The sequence below is a fragment of the Dasypus novemcinctus genome, chromosome 27 (assembly GCF_030445035.2).
Source record: "Dasypus novemcinctus isolate mDasNov1 chromosome 27, mDasNov1.1.hap2, whole genome shotgun sequence".
Taxonomy (NCBI): Eukaryota; Metazoa; Chordata; class Mammalia; order Cingulata; family Dasypodidae; genus Dasypus; species Dasypus novemcinctus.
In genome coordinates this window covers 37,330,878-37,358,852 of record NC_080699.1, presented here as the reverse complement: position 1 = coordinate 37,358,852, position 27,975 = coordinate 37,330,878, and positions in this window count along the sequence as shown.

Here is a 27,975-nt window from a genome sequence, read left to right as displayed (position 1 = left end):
ATTTCCACGTACTAGAAGTGGCATTTGAATCAAGCACTCTGATTCTAGAGTGTGTGCTCTTAACCACTGTATTACCCTACAATTGATGGATGAGCATCTATCTTTGACTACAGTTGTGAGGAAAAACTCCAGTTAAAAATCTTACCCATCACCTAGGAATCATAGGCACAGAGAATTTAATTTTAGATACTGACTCAGAACTATAAGTGAAAAAGCTGAGCTTTGACAAAGGGAACCATGAACTTGAATAAAAAGCCAAAAGCAGGCCCTAGAGAAACCCTTGAAAGACAGAAGGGAAGGCCTAGAGCAAAGACAGAACCTAGGATGCTGTAGGACAGAGACAAAAGAAAGGAAAGGAAACACGGTCAACACAGCATAGATTACATACCATTTAGGAGTCTTAGGCATTCGAACGAAAGTTCCTTTTTTATCCTAGTGGTGGCAATCAGGACAAGAATGAGAATGCATGGGGATAGACCAGAAGAAGCCTGCTCTGCCAAGAAGGCATCTTCTAAAACAACAGTAGGGTATCTGTGTTCGGCTTCCAAACCAGATCTGTGACCAGCATCGAGTGAAACTTTTCTTCCTTGGTGTATAAATATTTTCTACTCTTCGACTCTATCTTAGTTCTTGTTAAAAGCACCATTGTAATCCTTCAAGAAATGTAGAATTTATGAAATGAAAGAAACCCGTATTGCAGACTCTCCTTGAGTACACAGTGGGAGAAGTTTTAAAGAATTTTAGTGCTGAAGGTTGTGATTCTGGTGATAAGTAACCAACTCAATAGAGGCAGGGGCACAGAGAGAGGTGGGAAGGGTCAGGCAAGGATTTGTGGTTTCGTACCAATGGGGCATCCCTTCTTCCAGGGCTTTCCATCATGAAAACCCAGTACTGAGAGTTCTGGTCACCACTTCCAGTCTGTCTGTGCCTGAAGCAACCCTCATGAGCACTTCCAGTGTGTGTCCAATAAGAGATTAAAGGGAGTAGAAAGAAGTAGGGAAAGGAGAGCAGAGGTCTACAAAGGAAAGTGCCAGGACCTGCGCAGAATTAGACTAGGTCTTACCCTGTGGATGTGCCAGGGCATACCAACATCCCTTAGCATCATTGCTTACCTCTACTGAGCCTCAGCTACTTCTTTTGCCACATGGACAAGCTGGTCAGTAACTCCCTGGGATTTTGTTATCATTAGAAAAAGTGAAATATATTTGGTATATTTTTTGGTATGTCCATTACTCCCCAATTTCCTTTTTTTAAAAAACATACTTTTATTTTTTTAAAAAGATACTTAAATTACGTAAAAAGTTACACACACACACAAAATATAAGGCAGTCCCATATGTCCTACACCCCACACCTCCCACCATTCCCCATATTAACAACTTCTTTCATTAGTGTGGTACATTCATGGCATTTAATGAATAAATTTTGGAGCACTGCTACACTGCATGGAATATAGTTTACATTGTAGTTTACACTCTCTCCCACTCACCATATGGGATCAAGGCCCCCTCTCTATTAGAGGTGGAGTGGACATTGCCAACCCAGAATCCTTAGGACTGGGGAATAAAATATGGGCTATAGTGGACTTACTGTCATTCTACTATAGACTTATTGGTATTCTACCAAATTCCTTTTTTTAATATCAAAATTTTATTGTCTTTTTTTAAAGATACATAGATCACTCAAAATGTTACATTAAAAAATAAAAGATTTTCCCGTATACCCCCCTCCCACCTCACCCCTCACTCCTCCCACATCAACAACCTTTTTCATCAGTGTGGCATATTCATGGCATTTAATGAATAAATTTTGGAGCACTGCTACACTGCATGGAATATAGTTTACATTGTAGTTTACACTCTCCCCCAGTCCACTCAGTGGGTTATGGCAGGATATATAATGTCCTGCATCTGTCTCTGCAATATCATTCAGGACAACTCCAAGTCCCAGAAATACCCCCATATCACACCTTTTTCCTCTCCCTGCCCTCAGCAACTCTCATGGCCACTGTCTCCACTTCAATGATACAATTTCTTCCATTGCTAGAGTCACAATAGTTACATAGTAGAATACTAGTAAGTCCACTCGAATCCATATTTTATTCCTCCATCCTGCAGACCCTGGGATGGCCTGAGAGCCTCAATGTTGCTCAAATGTGGCCACTCTCTAAGCCAAACTCAGCATGTAAATGCATTACCTTCCCTCCAGTGTGGGACATGACTCCCAGGAATGAGCCTTTCTGGAGCTGAGGGATTCCTACCAATCACTAGCTGGTGATACAACTAGAAAAATATATTTAATAAAAGGGGAAATGGTAAATACAAATGAGTTTACATGGCTAAGAGACTTCAAAATGAGTTGGGAGATTATCAGAGGGGTCGCATTTATGCATGCCTCAGGAGAATCCCAGAGACAGCCAAAGTAGGTACAACCCTAGGTACTGGTACTGGTGCTCCTGAGGGCTATGGAGACACACAAGTTCTACAGTCATGGCAGTTGGCTCTGGAGTTCAGTGCCTTGTCAGTAGACCCCACTTTGGAATTTGTGCTCTTGAGTGTGATGGAGTTGGACTCACATGTGTCCTCTCTACACATGCCTCTTCTGTCACCTTTACTGAATCTGTGGTTGGCACTGGGTTTGGTGTATACTTAGGAGACTGAATTTCTTGACTGTCCATGTGCCAGCTGAGTCCTCAGGCTCAGCAGAGTTGTAACACCTACTCTCTAGTTCATTGGATTTACCCAGGTCCAGCTAAAAAAGAGGTGAGGATGGTCAACCAAATTCCTTTTTAATTCCTTTCTTCTCTTAAACATCTCCAAAGAAGATCACAGCATCTTCTCTAATAGGACATCAATTGCATCCTAAACTGTTCAAGAAGTTCTGGTGTGTGTTTAAGCATTTAATGATAGCAAAAATAGGAATGCATCCAAGCTAAAATTCCTTTCTGAGTGTGTTCTGCAGTTAACAAAGCCATTAGTCTCTTCTGTTTGAAAGTCTATTCTCTGGACACAACAGTCAGATATCTGCTTTCACCAACATGGTAAAGTCGCACCACTGTTAAATGCTTTGGCAGGAAAGTTTTTGTTTGAACTACACTTTAGAAAGGTGAAAAAGAAAAATCACAACTCTCCTTTTTAAACCTATTTCCTATGTTCTTTTTTTCCTTTGGACAAATAAAAATTAAAAAAGAGGAAAGAAGATCAATAAAATGCTGTAAGCTCAAAATTATTGATCCAGCACTTCACTAGGCATCAAAAGAAATTTATGACAGAGAGGGAAAAAATAAAATAAAAAAATAAAATAAGACTTAAAATTGCTAAATAGTTGAGGAAACAATAACTTCTATATATTATCTCATAGTAAAAACTCAATATTTAGGCTGAAGCAACTTAAACATTATTTTCCGTTTTATCTGCCCTTGCTCACTTTTAGATTTCAAGTACCTTAAAATGCCAGGATATTCTTGGGCCCCTTGGAATTTCATCTTTTTTATTATAATGAAGAGGATTAGATTTGGCTCAACACAAAACATAGACTAATTAATGATGTCTATATGGCAAAATCTTAAACAAGTCAAATTATTTCCTGACAGAGACAGTCTTCAAAGGCCAGTTTTCGGCATGTTTGTCTTTGTTTTTTCCCACAACCTCTAGATATTTGAGACTTGGTCTTCTGAAAGGATTGGAGGCAAGCTGTCTTTCCTTCTGCACATGTGTTTCCCATGGCCCCTGAACTTGTTCTGTATGCCCTCACCAATAGAGGTTAAAGTGATAGAAGCAAATGTCAGCTGTTTCCTCTGGAGAACTTAGAATAACTCTTCTGTGGTGAGGAAACCCCTTATAGCAAGTCTGTCTCAGGCATGTGTCACACAATGGTCCTAATTCCAACAAACTTCCAATGAAACTTGATGTTTCTGCTGGGCTGGTTTTTCCTGAGCAGCATTGTCCCAATCACAGTTGCTCCTCTCAGAGCCATTCTGTGGATTTCTGTTTGGCTGATCTCTTCAACAAGTCCAGCAACCAGATTTCCTCAAAAGCCTGACACGGAGGGACACCCAGCAGCATGGGCTGTTGGCTGCTGATCAGGAACCGAGCTGAGGAGAATGCCGGCCTGACTTGCTGGTTCCATGGCAAAGTTTGCTGCATCGTTATTCCTTATTTTTTCAGCTTAGGTAACAAAGGTTGAGAAAGCTGTTTGTTGTTGTTCTTTTTGTCCAAAAGTCCTGCATAAGTTAGGAAAAGAATGGGAGCTAGAACTCAAATCTCTGTCTTGTATTCTTTGCAGGGTAGTATGCTACCTCTACCAATTCCACCAGCCTCTAACAAGTGTGTTGGCTTGTGTGCTGGGTTTGCGTGCAAGTGTGCAAACACATTCCAGGGACAGCCTCTTTCCTTCCAAGGACTTGGAAAGATAACCCTTTGGTTTGTCACAGATAAGCCTGTTGCCATATGGAGAGGCAGCCTCAGGCTCGAAATCAGCCTTTACTTAAGAAATGCTACCCTGGTATCCGTCCATCTCCCTCTCTGGAGGTTGCTGTCAGGCTGGTCCCATCTGCTCCCACTGTTTTCCAGGAATGGTGTATCTGGGTCTTACATGGGGCTAAAATGTGCCTCAAAGTATTTTTTTCCTGACTATATTGCTTATGCTCCTTCCCTTCCTTGACTCATTAGAGAACAAATGTTTCCCTGTCTTCCTCAATTAAACATTTAATAATTGGATTCCTGTGCCCAAATCTACCAACCTTCCTGAAATCTGTACCCATACTTTGCCTTCTTTCCTGTAACAATGGATGTACCCTCTCTGCCACAACCAAAAGCCAAATCTATGCATGAGCACTGGAGCTCATCCTCTTGAGACTTCTCAAAGGCTCTGCTCCTGCAGTTAACCACCCCCCCCACACACACACTTATGCACCATCAAGTTTACCCTCCCAACAGCACACTACTTTATACAGTGACATCACCTCCTCAAAGAACACACCACCCCTCCACCTACCACCTGATACTTTACTCTCCAAACAGCAAATCTGATAATGAATTTTTGTTTCTCATTTTCCTTGCCCCTCAGCACCATTTGAAACAGCAGATCTTTCTTCTCTGAACACTGTCTTCACCGGGTTTCTGGGACTCTCCAGCCCAGTTTTCCTCTTTCCTCATTGGTCACTGGTTCTCAGTCTTCTTTGTCGGCACCTCCCTCTTTTACCAAACTCTAAGGTTGGCTTTTCTCAGATATAGCCCTTGACTCATTTTCCTCTATCTAATGTCTCTCTCTGACTAATCTCACCCAGACATGTGGCTCTAATTTACTTCTACATATGCATCTCTATCTCTAACCTCGCCCTGGAGTGCCAGACTTATAAAACCACCTCACTCTAATCTATATTTTATTTCTCCATCCTGTGGATCCTGGGATGTTGATATCCACTCCACCACTATATCGAGAGGGGACTTAGATCCCACATGGTTGATGGATGCAATTCTCCTGCTTGGAGTTGTAGGCACTCTCAGTTCCCTGTTCTGGTGGTTGACCATCTTCACCCTTCTGTTAGCTGACCTGGGTAAGGCCAATGAACTGGAGAGGAGTTGCAATTCCGCTGAGGCTCAGGGCCCAGCTGGCACATGACCAGCCCAGAGATTCAGTCTCCTGAGGATATACCAACACTAGCGCCAACCACAGATTCAGTAAAAGTGACAGAAAAGTGTGTAGAAGGTCACATCTGAGTCCAACTCCATCACATTCAGGAACACAAATTCCAACATGGGGTCCACTGACAAGGCACTGAACTCCAGAACCAACTTCCATGACTGTAGAACCTGTGTGTCTCTGCAGCCCTCAGGAGAACCACTACCTGGGGTTGTACCTACTTTGGCTGTGTCTCTGGGATGCTCCTGAGGCATGCATAAGTGCCACCCCTCTGATGACCTCCCAATTCTTTTTTGAAGACTCTTAGCCATGTAAACTCATTGTCTTTACCATTTCCCCCCTTTATTCAAGGTCTTTTTCTAGTTGCATCACTAGTTAGTGATTGGTAGAAATCACTCAGCACCAGGCAGGCTCATCCCTAGGAGTCATGTCCCATGCCAGGCGGGGAAGATAACACATTTACGGGCTGAGTTTGGCTTAGAAAGTGGCCACATTTGAGCAACATGGAGGCTCTCAGGAGGTAACTCTTAAACTATAGCATTGATGTAGAGAAAGTGGCCATTGTAGTTGCTGAGGACAGGGAGAGGGAAGAAGAGATGAGATGTGGGGCATTTTCAGGACTTGGAATTGTCCTGAATGATATTGCAGGGACAGATGCATGACATTATATATCCTGCCATAACCCACTGAATGTACTAGAAGAGAGTGTAAACTACAATTTGAACTATAATCCATGTGGTGCAGCAGTGCTCCAAGAGGTATTCACCAAATGCGGTGGATGTTCCACAATGATGAAGGAGGTTGTTGATGGGGAGAAGTGGGGGGGTGGGTTGTGGGGTATGTAGGAACCTCTTATATTTTTTAATGTAACATTTTTTGTGATCAATGTATCTTCAAAAAATACAATTTAAAGAAATGGAAAAAAAAAACCCACCTCCAAACCTGAAACCTAATTTTCAAAAACAAAGTTCAAAGCTGTTAGTCACACCCTACCCTCTAACTGATTCTACCTCAGTTTTTCTCTACTTCAGTAAAAACAGTTGCTCAGGCAACAAATATGGAATTTTTCTCTTTCTCTCATGCATTTTTATTATGATTTTAATTAAAAATATTCCTTGATGGGAGAGATGCTTCTTTTTACTACTGAATCCCCAGCACCCTGAATGGTACTTAGGACATAGTAACTGCTCAAAAAAAAAACTTGTTAGGAAAAAACAGGCTAACAACTGAATTTAAACATGCATATTTTGAGCCATGTGGTAGATTATTCAATGTGAAGTGCCTGAATTGAGAATGACCTTATCAAGCAGGTTTGTGCTAAGGATTAAAGAATGACTGTTGTCATATATCCCAGATTATGCTTACTCAACATTCTGCTCTTAAATGAGCCAAAAAAGACTTTAGTATAGGAATGTTTTTCAAAAAAACATACATTGTATAGACAACTTCTCAGTGCAAATTTCCAAATTCTCTCCATTGTTTTTAAAATGCAATATTTTCTGCATTTTTGTTTGATTTCATATTTTACATTCTAATTTATTTTCAGCCAAGACCACTACTGAACAACTGCAACTTTCTTGTCTGTGATTATTTCTCTGATATCATATTCCCAATAAAAATGACCCAGGTTTTATGTGAATGTATGTGTGTTTGAACCTAAGTACAGTTTATGCTCTTACCTCTTGAGAACTTGACAACTTAGCTCCATCCTATCCTGAATTCTAAGATCACAACCACTGCAAGACATTTCTTCTTCCTCATTCTCAGAGCTTCCACAGCAAACTAAACCTACCTTCTCCTAAATCATTTAGTATTTTCTGTTTCATACCATATACTCATATCATAATTTCCATTCAAGGCTATATGTTCCTGAAAGCAGGGAACATAGCATTTTATGTCCATCAACTAGGAGCCTGGCTGGTAAATAATAGATGCTCAAGAAACCATTCTTAAATGAATAAAGGAATCAATAAATACAGGAAGAATTGTTGAATGAAATAAAACTGGGTTATAATGCAAAATTAAGAGGTGGGGCCAAGGAATAAAACACCAGGTTAGCATTTGTCTTCTGGGTCTATTCTTGAGAAGCTCCTGGGTACAGTGTTACTTGCCAAGTTGTTAAGTACCTATAGGGTCTTCAACTATGGAATGCCATCCTCTGGAATATGCATTAGTGTATCTCAGGGTGTGTGATCAGTAACAACAAAAGCCAGGAAATCCTTAGTTCAACAAATTTTCCTCCTTATTTTTGTTCCAAGAAAGAAATTCTTTATAAGTTTATCAGGTAAGAGCTCTGCTCTCTGACACTGATGAAGACAACTCATCAAAGCATCCCAGCCATTTCTACATGAACTGTTTACAATAAGCACCTCCCTCTGTTAGGAGGGTTTGTCAACCTCACACATGATGAAGGTCTGAGCCTGGTGTTAATCTTGTTCCAGGCTGGTCCATGTGTCCTCTATCTTACCCATCAGAAACAAGAGAGAAGAGTTCGTGTTTCTGTGTTGGCTTTTGATCCAGTCCAAGAGGATTTCCATTGCCTATTAGTATCTTAAGTGCTTTATTAGTTTTGGCAGTCTGTTGAAGAGTCTGAAATCCCCAAAAAGGCACAGAGAAGTGGATCTTAAAAGATCAAAAGGCACAAAACAATTATCTACTCTCCAGCCTTCAGGCAGTGCTGCACAACACTCAGAAACTTCTAAAAAGGGAATGGCTATATTGGCAATCACAACCAAAAAGGTTATAAATTTTATTTCTTAGGGTATCTTCCACATTTATGTACCACATTTGTAAACTCTTATTTTTCAAAACAGGAGTCATTTTTGGGTGCTAGTGACCATCATGGTTAGAGAATTCTTATCAAAATGAGTTAGATCCTTAATTTGATATTTTATACCCAAGAGCAAAGTGTAGGAAATCCCAAGAGGTGGAGTAGACATGCTACCAGCAACTTTTAGAATTTCCTCACATATTCTGTGTAACCCTTAGTGTTTCAGTTCTGACTGCCACTGCTATACAAGATTTTTTGAAAACAGGTGCTGAAGGGAAGCCATTGAGTTATTACTTTCACTTGGAAATTGAAGGTGAAAACCCTGAACTGAAATGGAGGTAACAATTTACAAGATGAAATGACCCTTAACAGAAAAGTCAGCTAACTAGTCCCACTGGAAATTCCTGGCCTGGAAATGTTAATCTCAAGGCTGGTCTGAGATTCACAATGTTAGATGAAAGGAGTAATTTTGCCCCATCACTAAGGATCTTAACCATTTTGATCATCACAACATTTAGAATTGGGGGAGAAAAAAATAAAAGCATCACAACCTGAATTCAGACAGCAAAATCCCTACATTTCTTAAGGATTCATATTAAAGCTTTAACAAAGTGTTTCAGATTCCAAATTAATCTTAGAACATAGGTGTGCTTTCCCAAATGGCAAATACAGACTTTTTTTGGCTGAACTACATTTCATCTATACAAGGGTAGATTTTTTTGTTCTTGTTAACAGGAGCAGTCCTTGAAAGCGACCCTTTCCTGCCTTGAACAAGTTAAATATAAGATGTTCTTCCAAATCCAAGAAATAGAAAATGCCACTGAGGTACCTGAGTTTCTAGCTAGGAATGTAAATGGAGCAGGGATATATTTCCTCAAGAGTTTAATTTGAAATACATCTATTTCTCACTTTGATCATCAACAGAGATATTCCTCCTTTCTGTGGCGTTGTCTTCAGGGGCTCTGCTTAGGCAGCCCTGAAGGCTGTTGTTGCTTAATAGGTTTGGAAAAGCAAAGCTGACCCCAAAGTACCTACCTCACGCCTCCTAGCTTTTTTGCCTGCAGTCTGCCAGGGGCCACATTGTGACCTCTGAGTCTTAACAGACAGTACACAGCTGAGCACGAATGGCTGAGAGAAGGAGGTATGCACCGCCTAAAATGATTTAGAGAAACACAATCCCCTCTCTGAAATGCACTTCATACTTTTGGCACTCACATACATCTTTATGTACATTTAATGGAGTTCATTCTTTATTCTTCCCAACCCTTAGAAGCTGTTCTAAATTTGGCAGTGAAATTTAACATTGACATTTTAACATTTAAAATCCAAGAAATAAGGTACGACCCTCTATTTAAAGAACAAAATTATAATTAGTAAATATTTTTTAAAAATTGTAATAGAAAATGTAAAACAATATATGTGTTCATTGTCTGGCCAAACTTAAACATTTTGATGCATCTTCGTATACATTTTGGTGTTAGCCGAACTATCTTGTGGATTTATCTTTTCCTCTCTTTCTCTGATCCAGAGCCAGGGAACTTTTAAGGCTTCTGCCTTCCTAGGTTCTGCTCTCATCTTCAGAAAAGCTATTGCTTTAAAGTTTATTTCTGGTATGTTCTTGTGTCTGAGGCTTGAATTCTTCCCATGATCTTGTTTGCTTGACTCTAACTAGGATCATATCTGTACCAATATCTTGGGCATTTGTGATCACAGAACCACCCAAGGCTTCCCTTCACGCCTTGATAAGCAAAACTCATGTTCTCTCATGGTTCAAGCCAAAAAGAAGCTTCTCCTATTTTCCTAGTACAGTAGCAGCTTACTTGTGCCGCCTTAAGGAAAGATGGTGAAGCAATTTTTGTCTTCAGCGGTCGCCAGTTTCTTACTTTTCTCTTTCTTCCTTGAACTGACCCATTCTCTCCTTTGGGAATAGAGCTGCCTCTTTAATCACATCAACGACTATGAAGAAGACAGGTTTGAATATGAATCACTTGTATTTTAATAACTTTAGGGGGTTAATGCCTGTCCTCAGTCTTTGCATTTTAAGATTTTAACCTTAATTATAGAAATGGAAAATAACATTCAAAGTTATTTCCTTCTTAATGGAACTCTGGGCATCAGCAGGCCATGAGGAATTGGAGGGAATTGATTTTAACACGAGCAATCATAAATCAATACATGCATATGTGTAAAGACGGCTTGGGCATACGTCAGTAAAAGTCTTTTGCCCAACGGGTGAGCATAAATGGAACAAAAACAAAAACAAAACACAAAAATTATGGCCCATGCTCAGTCCTCCGCAGGTGCCCCACTATCTTCCTACGGAGGAGGACCAAGCTGAGCTGGCTGTGCCTACCTCGGCATGAACTGTTCTAGGGAGCTATTAAGGGCAGAATGATGCGAGTTGAGTCAGTAACTGCTTCATTTTGCAAACCTTGGACCAAGCCTACCCACCACCAAGACCCCAACTCTAGTACAAGATGAGAGGTCAGCCTGCTAGTAGCCCTCTCTAGATCAACATTCCTTCAAGTGTGGCCAGGGCTGCTGCAAGAGACTTATTTCCTGAGAAGGACCCCAAGAATCTGAATAAAATAGTTGGGTCATTATTATGTACACTACATTTTAAGGATCTCTACTCAGTCCCCTTTTATCAATGCCCCCTGTGTTTCCCTATCAACTCTTTCCATTCTCCATTTGACCATAACTTATGATTCCCCTGGCTATGCCACAAAATTCACAGATATCTATCTTGCAAAGCCCTTTCAAACTCCCTCTGCTCCTTGAGTCACACTGTCACTTCCTGAACAAATGTCATCAGCTTTGTAACCTCAAGGCCACAGAACCTAAAATATTATAGGCATGATAAAGAGAGGAACTGAATGCATTCCCCAAGATCATTTCAGGTAAATAGGAGTGCACCTAAAAAATCCAGGGTTTGTTTGCTTTAAGCCATGACTGTAAGAGATTTAGACAAAGGACTTGTATCTGTTGAAGTCTGAGTCAGGGACCTTTGTTCTATATGGGTAGGGGTCAGGGCGTAGATGCACATGGGAATCCCTCCATAAGAAAATAGCAGCTGAACACAAGGGTGAATATCTATGCTGATTTATATTGCAGAAAAGTTTATAAAGCTGTACAATGTCAGTATGCTTGTGTAAGAGCAATGCAAATTATTGTCATTGATAGCTATTATTTATTATTTTTGCCTAATTGTTATGTAGAACAGTATTGACTATGGATATATAGCTATGTATTATTTTCTAAATATCTTAAAGTCAGGGACGAAAGTCTTCTGTAAGTCTGTACCTCTTCTCCCCACCCCCTACCCGCAGGACACTATGGCAGTAGCTTACACCTTATACTTTTTCAGAAAGCATTCAATAAATCAATCAATATTCTTATGCCTTATCGATATTACATTTGCATTCTAGCCATGTTTGCACAAATGACCCAGGAGAACATTTGGTCCTGCTCCACCATGGACCCATGCACACATTTCTCAGTACTCATGGTAATGTCAGAAATAGAAGATGGGGGCCCTTCCCTTAAGCTGCCCTGGGAAGGAGGCAGAGGAAGAGGAAAAGGAAGAGGAAGAAAGAGGAAGAGGAAGGAGGGACCTGAGAAGAAAGGCGAAGATAAAGAGTATCACATTTGGAATTGGAATGGATAGAAAATGCCGGAGGATACAAAACAGCAGTCATTAAACAAATAGCTGTTCAAGGCCGCCCCATGAAGTCTTGGGTTGCCTCGGTCGTCTAAGTCCATCCCAATGCACGGCACACCCTGTTCCTTTCTGAGATTGGACTGTGAGACCCAAAAGCATTCTCTGTTCAGGCTACAAGGTTTACCAGCTTCCCCCCGTAGGCACTGCATGTGCATATTTAATCTGCTTCCAGAGGCATCCTGGCCACATTGTTCAATTTTGTCCTCTGTAAGTCCCCAGTCCAGGCCTTCACAGGCATTAAGTATTAAATCTTAGAAAAAAAACAGAAATTATGAAGAAAAAAAAAACTAAACTAAATATAACCAACGCAACAACAAACATAAAATTATCATGCATTTGAACTGCTCCTTAAAGCACCTTTCAGGAATTCAAATTAATGTCATTGCTAGCTGCGTGTGGAAATTGAACTATTTTCTTTTGTTGAAATTGTCTTCTTTTCCTCTATTCCTCACCACCATCCCTCTAACATGCTTCTTCCTCTTTAACCAAAGAGCATTGTTTTCATCTTTCTCTCAAATCCGTCCATTTCTCAAAAATCCCCTATTTCTCTATTTTTGCACCTCCTAGGATATATGTCCCTGAATTTTAGGGTTACCTGATTATAGGACTAAATCTATGTCTGGATGTTCAGATATTAGAGATGTTGCCCACATTATGTGCTTTTCCACTTACAAACTTAATGAAAAATAGATAAAAGGAAATTGCCCATGTCTCTCTCTTTTCCAATCAGGGAAATTTTACTTTAGCTACCTTAGAAACCAGAATGCCAATCATTCTTTCCCCATGTCGAACCCTTTAGATTTCACTTAGAGTGACATTGCTAAGAGTATTATTTCACATTCCATTTAACTACAACACAAACTTTCTCCAAATCTGACTGCTTTCTTAAAGAAGGCAATGCCCTTTGAACATGTTAACCTTTTAGAGAGTGTACAAAACAATTTTAAGTGCAAATTTAATAGCTTCACAAGTATGAAAAGAATCTCAATCATCATAAAAAGGAGAATACAGCTCCTATTCTCTCTTTCTCTGTCTCTCTCCCCCTCTCCCTCCTTCTCTATCTATCTAGAGAGGAAACTCATAGACTATTAGGATTATTCAATAATTAATGCAAGGATTAGAATGTGAATGACCTGAATACAAACAAGTTATGTTTTTAATTATAGAGGCAACCCATGGTTAACGGGAAAATTGGGACAATACATAATGACAAAGAGAACTCCTAAATTCACTATATAGAAATAAACATTTGTTATTATATTCCTAGTATTTCCCTATGCACATAGAATCATACTAAAATTTAGTTTTACACAATGACTTTGTATTAAGTTAATATTAATGTATGTTAAAGAACTGAATATTAGTTCAGTGTGTGAATGCTCTTTAATGTTATTTTTGACATTGTTAATACTGTGATAGACATTTTACTAGAAAGATTGGGGTATTATTTGTTTGCTTGTATTTCATAGGATAGAGTCACTAAAATGGACGTTATGGGTATACTTTCATGAATTTTGGTGTAATGGTACATACTTGGCAACCATTTTTCCAGACTACCAATGGCAGTCTTATCAACGGTAGATATTCTTCTCTTTTTTGTTCTATTTGATAGGTAAAAGAATGATATTATATTGTGGGTATGTTTGTGCATTTTTTCAATTTCTAGCAACTTACTTCATGTGAATTTTAAGCATTATTATTTCAATTCAGTGAATCAGATGTAAAAATTTTGTGGTTTTATTCATTTTTAAAATCTGCTTTATTGTCAAAGTAAACTATTATGTTTACTCCTAAACATTTTGTTTTTCAGACTATGGTAAATGGGAATTTTCATTTCTTCTTTTCCTAATAATGTTAACTGGTTTTCCAAATGTTTATGAACCATTTATAGTTCCTCTTTTGTGACCTGCTTATATATCTGCTCTGACCCTCTTTACTTTGGGTCCTTTTTTTTTGTGGTTTGTGCATTATATGCCCTATTAATTCTTCATTGGATATATACATTTCCAATGTGTTCTAGAAAGCAACTTGGCTTTTTTCCTCTTTTCTCATTTGTGCTTTGCTTAGGATATCTTTTCTGGACAGAAGTTTTAAAGCTTCATGCATACATTATTCAATGTTTTTATTAAGATGTTTTCCTTTTGTATTTTGTTTAAGAAGTTCCACACTATTTTAAAGGTTGAAAATTATTGTAATTTTATTGTAAATATTTCAAGGTTTCCTTCAAAGAATGCCTTTAATCCACTTGAATTTTATTTTGAAGTAAATATAAGATAGTAACCTACCTCAACAATGCCTAGCATTACTGAAATTCTATTATTTATCTATGGATATATAAATATCACCTCTTTACCTATCAGATTTTATTGAAACATAAATATATTTATAGGCTATCTCTACTGTGATAGCTCTTCTATTTGTTGAGCCCTACATTAACAATGCACTGTTTTAATTAATTTTTCAAAGTCTTGCTTTATGACAGTGTAATTTCTGATTTTTCCCAAAAGTTTTTTTCCAAAAGGGTTCTTTAACCCTTTCTTTTCTATATCAGTTTTATAATTAACTTTTCAAAGCATAATGTATTTGAACTTCAATAAGAATTAAATTAAATTTATAGACTAATATGGGAAGAATTGGCCTCTCTATGACACTGAGTCATTTCTGACTCGTGAACATAGTATATCTCTCAAATTAGTACTATTTCTTTTATTTCCTTCAGTAATATTTTGCAATTTTCACCATAAAAATTCTGTATTTAGTTTTTTAGCTTTCCCTTATTTACTTTATAGATTTTGTTGGTATGTTTAATAAAAATTATTAATAAGATTTTTCTTAATATTTTGCAATTGTTTATTACAGATGTATAAAAAACTACTGATTTATTTATATTGATATTGTATTTGGGAAGCTATTAATATATCTAGGAGTTTATTATTAGAGTCTGTTTAAATTTTCTATTTAGGAAAGCACATTAATTTCCCATAAGGATGGTTTGGGCTCTTCTTTTTTAAATTCTTTTGTCTTAGGCACTTTCATATTTTTGCATTGGCTCAGATCTCCAGTATAAGTTTTAATAAATGAAGTCAACTGCAAGAGGGAAATACCAAACTGAATAACAGAGTTGAGCAGAATCAATTTGGAAGGAACATCTAAGTTTCCTCTACCTAGCGTTGAATATTCAAACATCAACCTGTTAGCAAATCTTCAATTGGTCTGAAATATTAAACATACCTCTTTAGTGTAAGTGAGCAAAATAAAAATCCCAGGAATAAATGAAAATTCAGAAATAGAATTATGAACATAATGAGAATCATAACAGTGATAAGAAAGACACTAACTTTGGGGAATGGGAAGAAGAGATGAGATGTGGAGGTGTTGTCGGGACGTGGAGTTGTCCTGGGTGGTGCTTCACGGACAATTACTGGACATTGTAGATCCCCCCAGGGCCCACTGGATGGAACGTGGGAGAGTGTGGGCTATGATGTGGACCATTGACTATGGGGTGCAGTGATGCTCAGAGATGTACTTACCAGGTGCAATGGATGTGTCATGATGATGGGAGAGAGTGTTGCTGTGGGGGGAGTGGGGGGTGGGGGCGGTGGGATTGAATGGGACCTCATATTTTTTTAATGTAATTTTTTAAAATAAATAAATAATTGAAAAAATAAAAAATAAAAAATAAAACCTAATAGGACAAAGTCTGAAAAAAAAAAAAAAAGAAAGACACTAACTTTAATCCATTTATTTTTTGGGAAAAAAAGTTTATTGTATGGATACTAATCAGTTTTATAACCTTGCTTCTTCCTTTCAAGGTAAACAAAGCAACATATATATCACCTAAAATTTCCCCCTTAAACTACAATCAGATATATAATATAGTGCTGTTAATTATTTACAAAATGTTGTGTTATCATCGCCTCCAAACACATTAGCAAAACCTATTTTAATATTACAAGTTTGAATCCAGTTTGATTTGTTTTCTTTTAATTTTTTGTGATTTTTTCTTTGGTTTGTATAAAGGGTATTTATTTGAGGTAGAAGCTTACAGTATCAGGCCATAAAGTGCAAGTTACTTCCCTCACCAAAGGCTTTTGCCTTGTCTTGGAGCAAGGTGGCTGCCAATGTCTGTCAGGGTTCAGGCTTCCTGGGTTCTTTTCTTCCCGGGGTCCATTTCTCTCTAGGCTCAGTGCCTCTGCTTTCTCTACAAGGTCAGCTGTAGCCTATGAGGCTTTCTAGGCTTTGCCTTTCTCCACAAGTCCAGCTGCAGACTATCAGACAACCAGCTCTGTGTCTCTCCCTGGGACTTGATTCTCTCCAGGCTCAGCTGCACTGCTCCTCTGTGTGCTTACTTCCCAGCTCCAGCATCAAAACTCCAATATCAAAACTCCAACTAACTCCTCTACTATGCTATGTAGTTTATTTTCTTTTTCCTTTTTTTTTAATCTGGCTTTTTTTTTCTATTTCCTAATAGAAATTTTTAGGAATAGAAGTTATTTCCTAACTTTTTAAAAGATACATAGATCATACAAAATTTTACATTAAAAAATATGAGTACCCCGTATACCCCCTCTCCCCAACCCCCCACTCCTCCCACATTTTGTGATGTTATTAAAGGTACTTCATGGATGCTACTAAATTTTTAACCTTAAAACTGAAAAAAAAAAAAAAAGAAAAGCCAGAAAGATCTAGGTGAATGATCTTCTTGCATTAACTTTGAACAAACTTTGCAATTCTTTCGTAATTCTAGCTTGGGTCTTCCCTTTGGCAACTGTTTCTATCTCTTCTTTGATGATCACCTTCTAATTTTCCTGGTTTTCTTTTATCACAAAGACTTCCAATTCTTTAAATTGCATCTTCTCTCTCGCCACTATATTTATAATCTTCTACTATTGTTTTCTTCTCTTTGTCCTTTTCTTCTACATTATAAGAGGGAATCAATAGTTTATCTTGCTCATTTCTGATATGACTGTCATAAGTATATTCGGACTATTTTTTTTAAATTTCCATTGTTTTTTCTTTCATCGGTCAGCTTCTCTGAATCTCTGATTTCATGTCATGTATTCTCTTACTATAATTCCCTTTCTCATCCCATGAAGGTCAAAATCTATTTGACTATATGTATCAAGCAAGAATGTTACTTTTTCTCACCTGTATTATTCTTTTTAAAAACTATTTTTTCTGAAACATGTTCTTCTTTTGGGTTTCCAAGTCTATGTGCCTCTTCTTCTTAAGCTGTAACATTTTCTTAAGTCTCAGACTACTTTTTTCTGTTTATTCATTTTAGATAGATGAATTATCTTCTTAATTTCATTTTCCCAAATATTACGTGTGTGTCTGCATGTGGTATGTGTGAGTAGGAGGGAGGGAAGACAGAGCATATTAGTGTCCTTATTTCTTTCCAGTGGCCTCTTAGATGCTAGTACCAAACTGTTATAGAATCTACATTCACTATTCATGTAAACATAAACATATACAACCCCTCAATAAACTATGAGACTTAGCACACGTTACTTGGTATAAGTCTACAACTGCTTCTATAACTACTACCATGTCTTTAAAGAATATTGTGATCTTTGTATCATGCAAAATTAAAAAGCCAGTCTTTCCAATATGCACTAAACTGAGGGCTATTTCTCTCTCTCTGCCTTTGCATTGAACACTTTACCTTAACTAATACATCATTCCAATATCCCAAAATAGCAATGCCTCCCCTCACTCCCACCCCTGTTGTTTTGTATGTTGTATATTAAGAGAACTGGTCTTATAATATATGCACAGAGATGCTCACTGATGAGAGGACTAGCTGGCTTTATGGCATTGTGAGTGTGGGGTCTTGTATGCCCTATAGTGCAATCTATGTATCCTGGACTTAGGGACATAAAAGATGGTGAACTGCACAAGTCCTCAAAATCTTGGGCACTTGCTGGATGGTTATAGGTCAGAATGCATTTCGGTTGGCTTGTGTGTAGGCATAAGAGTATGTGCACGTGCACCAGTCTACATCAACAATAGGACAGCTAAGAAAGTATTTTCTGCACATTGACAAATAATATGCTCTTAATATTAGTTTTCACTTCTGTTCTATTACAAATAATTCTGTGTATTTCCATGAGTCATGAAAAATTGTCAAGAAGGCATATCATAAATCTGTGTGTTATAGAGGGTAAACTATAAAGTAAACTATAGCCCATGGTTAGTAGCAATTTTCAATATGTCTTCATCGATTGTAATCGCACTAATGAAGGATGTTGTTAATGGGGAAAAATGTCAGAGGAAGAGAGGGTGGGGCATATAGGAGTCCCTTATATTTTTTATGTATCGTTTATGTAATCTAAAGCTTCTTTAAAAATAAAAAAAGAAGGCATATCAGACATAACTGGTGTTAACCTGGAAACTAAGCATACAGTAGTAACAGAAATTATAAAATAGATCATTGCTACATTGCATTGTATACTGAGTTTACAAAATTTGAAAATTACAGCAAAAAAATAGCAAAATTACTGCCAGAGGCATGCCAGTTAACATAAGCAATAGGCTATTTCAATGAGCCAGCCTTTTGTGAAAGACCATACTAAATTCTGTGTCCATTGAAAATAATGTTTTTCAGACTATGGCCTGGATCTCATTGGCAGGCTCTGAATATCATCTAGGATGGGTATTTATCCATGCCTGTATTGATTGTGTGGATTAATGTGTGTTATTGAAAGTGGTACTCTAATCCACATTAATTCCGGTGGCATTTTTTTTTAAGTAACAGTGAGCTCAGGTGGGGTAAGTGTACCACGAACTACAAATTGAAAATCACTTATTTAAAGGCATAATGGAATATGTGAATTGTGTGTCAATGATGGGGTATGTTATTAAAAGATATTTCTTAGAAGCATAAAGTTAGACAGTATGATGGAAATAGAGTCAGAATATTTGAATATTCAGCTCTTTCTTATCTCCTAGTTTCAGACATATGTATTTTCTCTCTTCAAGAAGCAGACATCTATATGAAGGTCATCACTTCTAATGTCTGAATTTCTCTAATAAGGCTAAGTTCAGGGTTTTAAGGGAGCACCTAGTTGGGGTGGTCAGGTGCAATAACCTTGACTTGAATAGACAGGGAAGCATGAGGTAGAACAGCTGGACAAGGGCTTTATAAGGTAAAGGGAATGGCAGGTCTAGAAAAAAGGTTTGTTCAGAGAAGTGAAAGTGTTGGTATGGCTGAAGCCTAGGGAAATAAAGCTGGAGTGAGAAACGAGGCACAACTGATAAGGAAACTTATCTTCCATATTTTCAATATTTGAAGTAACAAAAATCACCCAACACTTTACATCTTATTTTGCCACAGAGCTGCCAACGCAAAGTACCATAAATGGGTTGACTTCTATAATGGGAATTTTATTTAGAGTAAAAGCTTATAGTTCCCTGGCTTGAAATGTCTAAATCAAAGCAACAGCAGAGTTGCTTTTTCACCAAAGTTGACTACTGGTAATCCTGAGGTCCTGCTACATGGCAAAACAAGATGGCAGCCAATCTCTGTCAAGGTCCCTGCTTTCCATGCCAGAATCTACTATCTCCCAGAGCTCAGCTGTGGACAACCAGATATAGGGTTTGGCTCTCCATCCTTGACCTGTTACATGGGCCCAGGCTTTTGGGGGTTTCATGCTTAAGATTTGGCTACTAGCAATCTCGCGTCCTCTCTCTCGTGGCAAGGTAAAAAATGGCAGAAATCCCTTTTCCTGTGTCTCTCTCTTTGCATCTCTATTTGTATAAAGCACCAGTAAGAGGATGGAGACTCAACCTGAGCAGCCCAATCAAACTGTTTTCACAGCCACAGGAATGGATTAGTTCAAGAACATAATATTTTGTGTGTGTGTGTGATTCATAAAACAATTTCAAACTGACACACCGCATGTCCATCAACAAGAGAACAGATAAATAATTTTTGTATATATATATATGTATCCAATGTAATACTAGAAAGCAAGGAAAATGAATGAGTTAGGATTATATGCTTCAACATTGATGAATCCCAGACAGAAGAAGTAGAGCTACAAAAAGGAAATCAGAGAACTATCATAGAATATATTTGTCTACATTTATGCCGGTTGTAAACATACATTCTGCTAAATAGTTTTCTGATTAGGAATATATATATGGTGCACATGTAACTAAAAAAACAAGGGAATAATGAATTCAAATTTTAGGAAATTTGTTATCTGTAAGAGATGAGGGAAGAAGCTGGGAACTGGGAACAGGAGATTTCAAAGTTTTAATCTTTATCTTAGATTAAGTGGTAGGCAACTTGCTGTTGACTTTGTTTTCATTCTTTATTCTGTGCATATATATTTAAATACTTTTTTGTATCTATTGAAAATTTAATATATGCAATAAAAAATTTCTTGTTTTCAAGTTAATGATTCCATCCAAATGAACTTTGCTATGTCAAGAAAAATGACTTATTATGAGTTTCTAATTTTAATTACAATGGAAATTTTCTTCGTTAAAACTCTTTTGATGACTAGAAATTTAACCTGAAGATTCAAGAGATTTTTTTAAAGCCTTTTATTTTTAAACTGGAAATAAAGAAGTGGAAAAAAAAAATACCCAAAGATCAAAGATGGCAAAGGATAGATGGCTGGGAACTCTAAAGACCTTGATTGTATTGTGGGTTCATAGCTTTGGCCACAGAGGAGACTTCACCTTTCCATTTAGCAGACAAAGCAAATGTAAATTTGTTCTTGATCACAATATGCCCAGTATTAAATTTAGTAAGAGAAAATTGCACTAAGAGCTGAATTTTAGGCTTAACTCAGTGACATTCTCTTTTTTGTATGGAATTGATCAGCTCAAACCGAGAGCTCGTGACTGGGAAAATGACACAGTCTGCTCCTGCCTTGTTCGAAATTTTAATGGTGCTAGGGTTCACTCTGGCACTAATTTTATAGTCGCTGTTGCCTCTGATTGTCTAGCAGGAACCAGAATTCTTCCTTTGCTCCCCTCTGAGCAAGGCAGCTGTAGGATGGAGTCCATTTAGTATTAATCATCGCAGTTTCCCAGCTAGCCCTGTGCCAATGAAATAGAGCATCCTTGGAATGAAGAAAAAGGATTAAAGAAAATGTGAACATGTGGAAATTTTTCCTGTTTTGCCAGCTTTGGTGGATGCCTTCCCTGATATTCTTGGATTGTTTTCCATTTGGTAGGGCTGGGGTGGGGGTTGATACCTCCATAGAAATAGTATTTTCTTAATTGCCTTTTCTCTGTCCCCAAAGAACTGGTCCCATATCTTATTTTTTGATGAAAAAATGGCTCTAAAATATTTTCAATTGCACAGTGAATATGATAAGTTGCACCTGCAATTGATTCCTGGACTGAAATCAGGTTCATTTAGTTATTAGAGTGCTTAATTATACTCACCTCAACATCAGTGATTCAATATATCACCACCCAGGTTTCTCAATGTATTTTCCTCTTAGAATACTGTCACTTAAATCTTTCTTAACCAAATATTCTTTCAACTAAAAATGGTGATCTCATGAGCTTAAAAAATAAAGTACCTGGGAGATAGGCCATGAGCAAAGCTCAGATTTTGAAGTTAGAAAAAGGGAAGCAGACATGGCTCATCTGATAGAGTGTTCATCTACCATATGGAGGGTCCAGGTTCAATCCCCAGGGCCTCCTGACCTGTGTGGTAAGCTGGCCCACACTCAGTGCTACATGCACAAGGAGTGCCGTGCCATGCACCCATGTAGGGGTACACCATGCACAAGGAGTGTGCCCTGCAAAGAGAGCCACACTGTGTGTAAAAAGCACAACCCACACAGAAGTGGCACTACACACGGAGAGCTGATGTAGCAAGATGACACAACAAAAAAGAGACACAGTTTCCCAGTGCTGCTGGATAATGCAAGTGGACGCAGAAAAACACGCAGTGAATGGACACAGTGAGCAGACAATGGGGGGTGGGGGGGGGAAGGGGAGAGAAATAAAATAAATAAATAAATAAGTCTTTTAAAAAATAAAGTTAGAAAAATAAATAGCTTGAGGGGATTTATCCCCTTGATCATCCTAATTGGATATCAAGATATTAAGTAGGGTCTTTGGCCATGAATGAATATATATTTGGAGAAAGAGTGAGTGAGGGTAAGTGGAAGAGACAAAAGAAGAAAGAGAGAGAGAGTTTGTTTGAACTCAGATACAGGAAAGAGCATACTTAGTTGAAAGAATATGGACACCTTAGCAGTTTGACATAGTTATGCATTTCAAAAATAGATATTGGCTTATGTTTGTAAACTTGTCTGAACCTGGGCAAGGTTAAGTTATGATTAGGGCTTTGATTGGGCCACATCATTAGAGCTTCAAGTCCCCACCCCTTGGATAAAAGATAAAAAGGTATGGTAAAGGACAGAGTTGAGGGTTTTTGATGTTGGAGTTTTGATGTTGGAATTAGATACTGAGGCCTTAAGCTGGAGCCCCAGGAAGTAAGTTCACAGAGGAAACAGAAACCAGTCCCAGAAAGAGAGGAACACTGAGCCCATGAAAAAGAAGCCTGACAAAGGGAGGAACCCAGGAAGCCTGAACCTTCACAGATGTTGGCAGCCATCTTGCTCCAACACATGAAAATAGACTTTGGTGAGGGTAGTAACTTATGCTTTATGGACTGGTATCTGTTAGCTCCTACCCCAAATAAATACCTTTTATAAAAACAAACCAATTTCTGGTATTTTGCATCAGCACCCCTTTGGCTGACTAATACAGACACCTTTTCTGACACCTAACAAGATGGTGGCAGAGTAAGGTGCTCATAATGTCAGCTCCTGCTACAGGGAAGTTAGTAAACACCCAGAGCTATCTGTAGCTAACTGAAGCACCTGTTTGGGGGCTCCAGGAGACTTTAAATCATATTACCTAGGTATAATGTTAAAAACAGCATGGTACTGGCATAAAGACAGGCACGTAGACCAATGGAACCAAACTGATGGTTCAGCAACAGACCTTCACATGTATGGTCAAGTGAGTTTTAACGAGCCTGTCAAACCCACACAGCTTGGGCAAAAGCGTCCATTCAAGAAATGGTGCTGAAAGAACCTGCCAGCATAAAAGGAAGTGCAGACTGCCCAAGAATGGCCCCACACACAGGGAGAGCTGACACAACAAGATGATGCAACAAAAAGAAACACAGATTCCCGCTGCCGCTGATAAGGATAGAAGCGGTCACAGAAGAATACACAGCGAATGGACACAAAGAGCGGACAACCGGGGGGAAAGGGGAGAGAAATAAATAAATCTTAAAAAAAAAAAAAAAAAGAACTGTTTATTCATAGCCAAAAGAAGGAAAGAGGACCGCTATCTCATACCTTATACAAAACTTAACTCAAAATAGATCAAAAGCCTAAAATTAAAAGTAAGAACCATAAAGCTTCTAGAAGAAATCATAGGAATATCTTCAAGACCTGGGGGTAAGTGGTGGATTTTTACAGGAGATAAGAGGAGGACTGAGATGGACTACTGATGTTTAATGTAAGTAGAAGTTTTAGTTAGCTTTACTATAAAATTGTGGAAATGTATAGAGTGGATGGTAACACATAATGAATAACAGCTAGTTTATAAATGGGGATGTGACTGAAAAATGGTAGTCTAGGTATGTAAATGACAATGAACAGAATGCTAGAGAATAATCTAGGAACTGAATAGCACAGAAAACCAAGAGGTGGATGAGCATTGTGGTTGATGGTACAGATGCAAGAGTGTATTTTGTGACCTAGAGCAAATATACTTCACTACTGCAGGGTAGTGGAATTGTGGAGAAACATGGGGAAAAAAAACAACTGGAGTGACCTATGAACTATGGTTAGCAGTAATAATATAATATTCTTGCATCTATGCCAAAAATATACTGTGTTGATAATGGGGCAGTATAGAAAATGTGTGCCAAATGTACACTATGGACGTGGTAACAGTCAGATGATATTATCTTATCTGTAACAAATGTTCCACCACAGTGTAGTGTGTTGATAGAGGGTTGTTATTTGGGAATTCTGCACATATGCATGATTGTTTTATAAGTTTACAACTTCTGTCATAAAAAACATATTTAAAAAATAATAATAGGGTGGGTCAGGGGAAAATGCACCAAATATAAGATAAGAACTATAATTATTAGTAAGATTTTTACAATATTCTTTCATAATTAGTAACAAACATCTCACGACAATGCAAAGTGTTGGTGGAGGGTTGATGTATGGAACCCCTGTATGATGTTATGCATGTTTGCTTTGTAAGTTCACAACTTTTACTATACACTTATTGTTTATGTATGCTCATATATAAATGATATAAAGATAATAATAATAGGGGGCTTGGGAGAAAATGCTTTGCTTAGTAGTAATATTTTGACAATGTTTTTTAATCATTAGTTAAAAAGGTTTAACAACTGTGCAAGATATTAATGGTAGGGTGAGGTGCAAGAGTCCTGTATGATATTAGGTATGTTTGTTTTGTAAGTTCACAACTATTACTGTATACATATTGTTTATGCATATTTATGTATAAGTGATATACTTCAATAAACTTTTTAAAAATTAAAAAATACATCAAAGCAAAAAAAAATAGTATGGACACTTTTTCATAGATTTATTAACTATTTTCATTTCTCATTTATTTTCGTGTGAAATGTCTGTTCATATTCTTTGACAATTTTTATTTTGGCCTCTTCATCTTTTTTAAAAATTTAATTTTTAAGGGCTTTTTAATTCCAGAAATTTGCATTTATCTGTCTTGTTACTTATATATTTTTGAATTTGTCATTGTTCATGGTAGTTGTTGCCTTACTGAAAAATTTTTTGTCCCTCTTTTTTATTAAAGAAGTTGAGGGTTTACAGAAAAAATCATGCATAAACTACAGAGACTCTATATACCATTCTATTAACCAAGTTTTGGTTTTGTTGATTTTTTTTTCTATTTTTATATTCTCTATCTCATTCATCTCTGTTTCTATCTTTGTTATATCCTTCATTTTTCTTGTTTTGAGTTTAATTTATTCTTTTTCTGGATGCTCTAGTTGTGAGGTAAGTTCTCTGGTTTGAGATCTTCCTTCCTTTTTTCTTTATATTTGAGAAGTTGAGAGTTAACGAAACAATCATGCATACCATAAGGATTCCCATATATTAACCCACCATCAACACCTTATGTTGTTGAGGCACATTTGTTACAAATGATGAAAGAACATCATAACATTACTGCTATGTATATTCCATAGCTTATATTTGGTGTATTTTTCCAACAAACCATTCTATTCATACAATGTATTTTGTATACTTGTTATAGTTCAAGAGAGAATGATCTCATATTTGTATTGTTATTCACAGTTCATCATTCACCACAGGTTCACTGGGTTATACAATATCCTACCTCATACAATCCAACCAAAATGCACACTCAGTGGCTCTGTTTCATCACAGGGTTGTGTTCAATCATGACCTCAGTGCATTTCAGAATGTTTTCACTATTGCAAAAGGAAAAATTCCATACTAATTTATATACCCCTATTATTGACCCTTAGCATTGATATAATATCTTTGAACTTTCTGTAAAAATTTTACAATATTACTGGAAACTATAGTCTATCCATTATGTTATATTTTCGTATATATCTCCGTAGTCTTAATACCTTGTAATAGAGGAGCATTCTTGTACTACTAACCACAGCCATCATCCACCATTGAAAGCTCTGTGTTATGCAATCCCTAGATTATCCTCTAGCTGTCTTTCAATTGACATTAAACTCCCTAGACTATCCCTTTCAGCCCCAATCACATTTGTAAATCAGCAGTTTTGATTATACTCCCTATAATTTGTTACCATCAACTCTAACCATTCATCACATTTAAAATTCTCCCTATTAAACATTTGATACATTTAGCATCAGCTCCCCCTTCTCAATCCACATTCTATCTCCTACTAACCTATACTTATATAGTTTAACTTACATATTTATTCATGTATTTAGTTCATATTGGTAAGACATTACAATATTTGTCCTTTTGTGGTTGGCTTATTTCATTCAACAAAATGTTCTCAAAGCTCATCCAGGTTGTTATACGCATCCCAAGTTCATTTCTGCTTACAGCTGAGCAGTATTCCATCGTATGTACATACCACATTTTGTTTATCCATTCATCCATTGATGGACACTTGGATTGTTTCCATTTTTACAATAGTAAGTTGTATTAATAGTTGCCACTATGGATACAATGAAAAAGTTAACTATTTGCTTTTATTTCCCAGTTCCATATATGGATGTATGCCTCCTCAACTCTCCTCGAAGGGCTGTGAAGATTATGGGGCATCTCATCTTTAACAATATACTTCACACATACAGAATTAGGTTATGCAAAACTAAATTTTTAACTGAATTGAAGTCAAAGAGATGACTGTTACAAGCATCAAGTGAGAGTTTACCAGAGACACTGCTCTATCTATTGTCTAAGAATGCCCATTCGGGAGATAATCTTGCTTATGGAAATTGCCTGATAGCATTTTTATTGTATTTTCACTTTTTTTGCCCTTTCTGTTCTGAAATGATCATCAATTCTTCTGGAAGTTTTCTTTCCCTAATATTTTTTATTTTTCAGTAATTTGAAATAAGCAGTGCTCACAATTAGTTTCTGCATATCTGTTGGTTCACATGGATGTGGGAGGCAGGTCTCCTACAGCTGCAGATAATTAAGTTCAGTTCCTCCTCAGATTCATCATCTGATCACGTGTTACTTTAATATTTAACCACCAAGCAATACTTTCATTGCCACTGACTCCTCCAGACTTGTGAAGTTTAGAATGCAAAAGTCCTTGTTGAAAGCTTTGAAATTCATCCTGTCAGGTATATTTGACAAAAGCTACTTGAATGGGGATGCAAATTAAGTCTCCATTGCACTTACTTCTGCAATAATGTTTTACATTGTTATGGTGCAATACACTTCTCATAACATGCTCGTGTACATAATTTCACCAGGTCCTTCAATATCCCTTTGAGATAGGAACTATAGCAGGTTTTATTTTCCTCATTTATCAAGTGAGACAATAGAGGCTCAGAGTCATTAAATGACTTGTCCCATTATATCTGTCAAATATTTATTGAGCATATACTATGGGAAGACTGTGAATTAAAGCTTCTGACTTAAACACAGTCCCAGAGGGCAAAGACCTTTGCCACTTTCCTGCAGAGATATTATCATTATGCAAATGATCTATCAGATGGCAGAGCACAGAGGACATTTTATGAGAAGTATTATTGCCCCATGACATTCCTAAGGAAAGAAGAACTTGAGTATGAAGTTTGGATTAGAAAATTACCTTGGGCAAGGCTCAATTTCTTTATCTGTACAATGGAGCATTTAATGAACTGTTAATAAAGTAGTTCTTTGCACTCTGCAATTACTACTTACCATGTATCTAACCTTTCAAAAGTTACTACACCTTTACAATATTCTCATTTTCTTTTTCAGTTTCTTTATCTGTACAATGGAGCATTTAATGAGCTGTTAATAAAGTAGTTCTTTGTACTCTGCAATTACTACTTACCATGTATCTAACCTTTCACAAGTTACTACACCTTTACAATATTCTGATTTTCTTTCTCAGTAAATAGGAATAATAGTACCACCTCATAGGCATTTTATGAGTACTAATGAGATAAAGCTGCCTGGTACCCGCATCCTAGTAAATGTTTGACACGTGTTAGTTAACATCTTTATTGGAGTACTAATAATAGTATGTTTGGAAGCTCAAAAAAGACTTGATTGACAATATGACATTTGAACAATGGTTTGTATTACAATTGGCAGAGAGCAAGAAA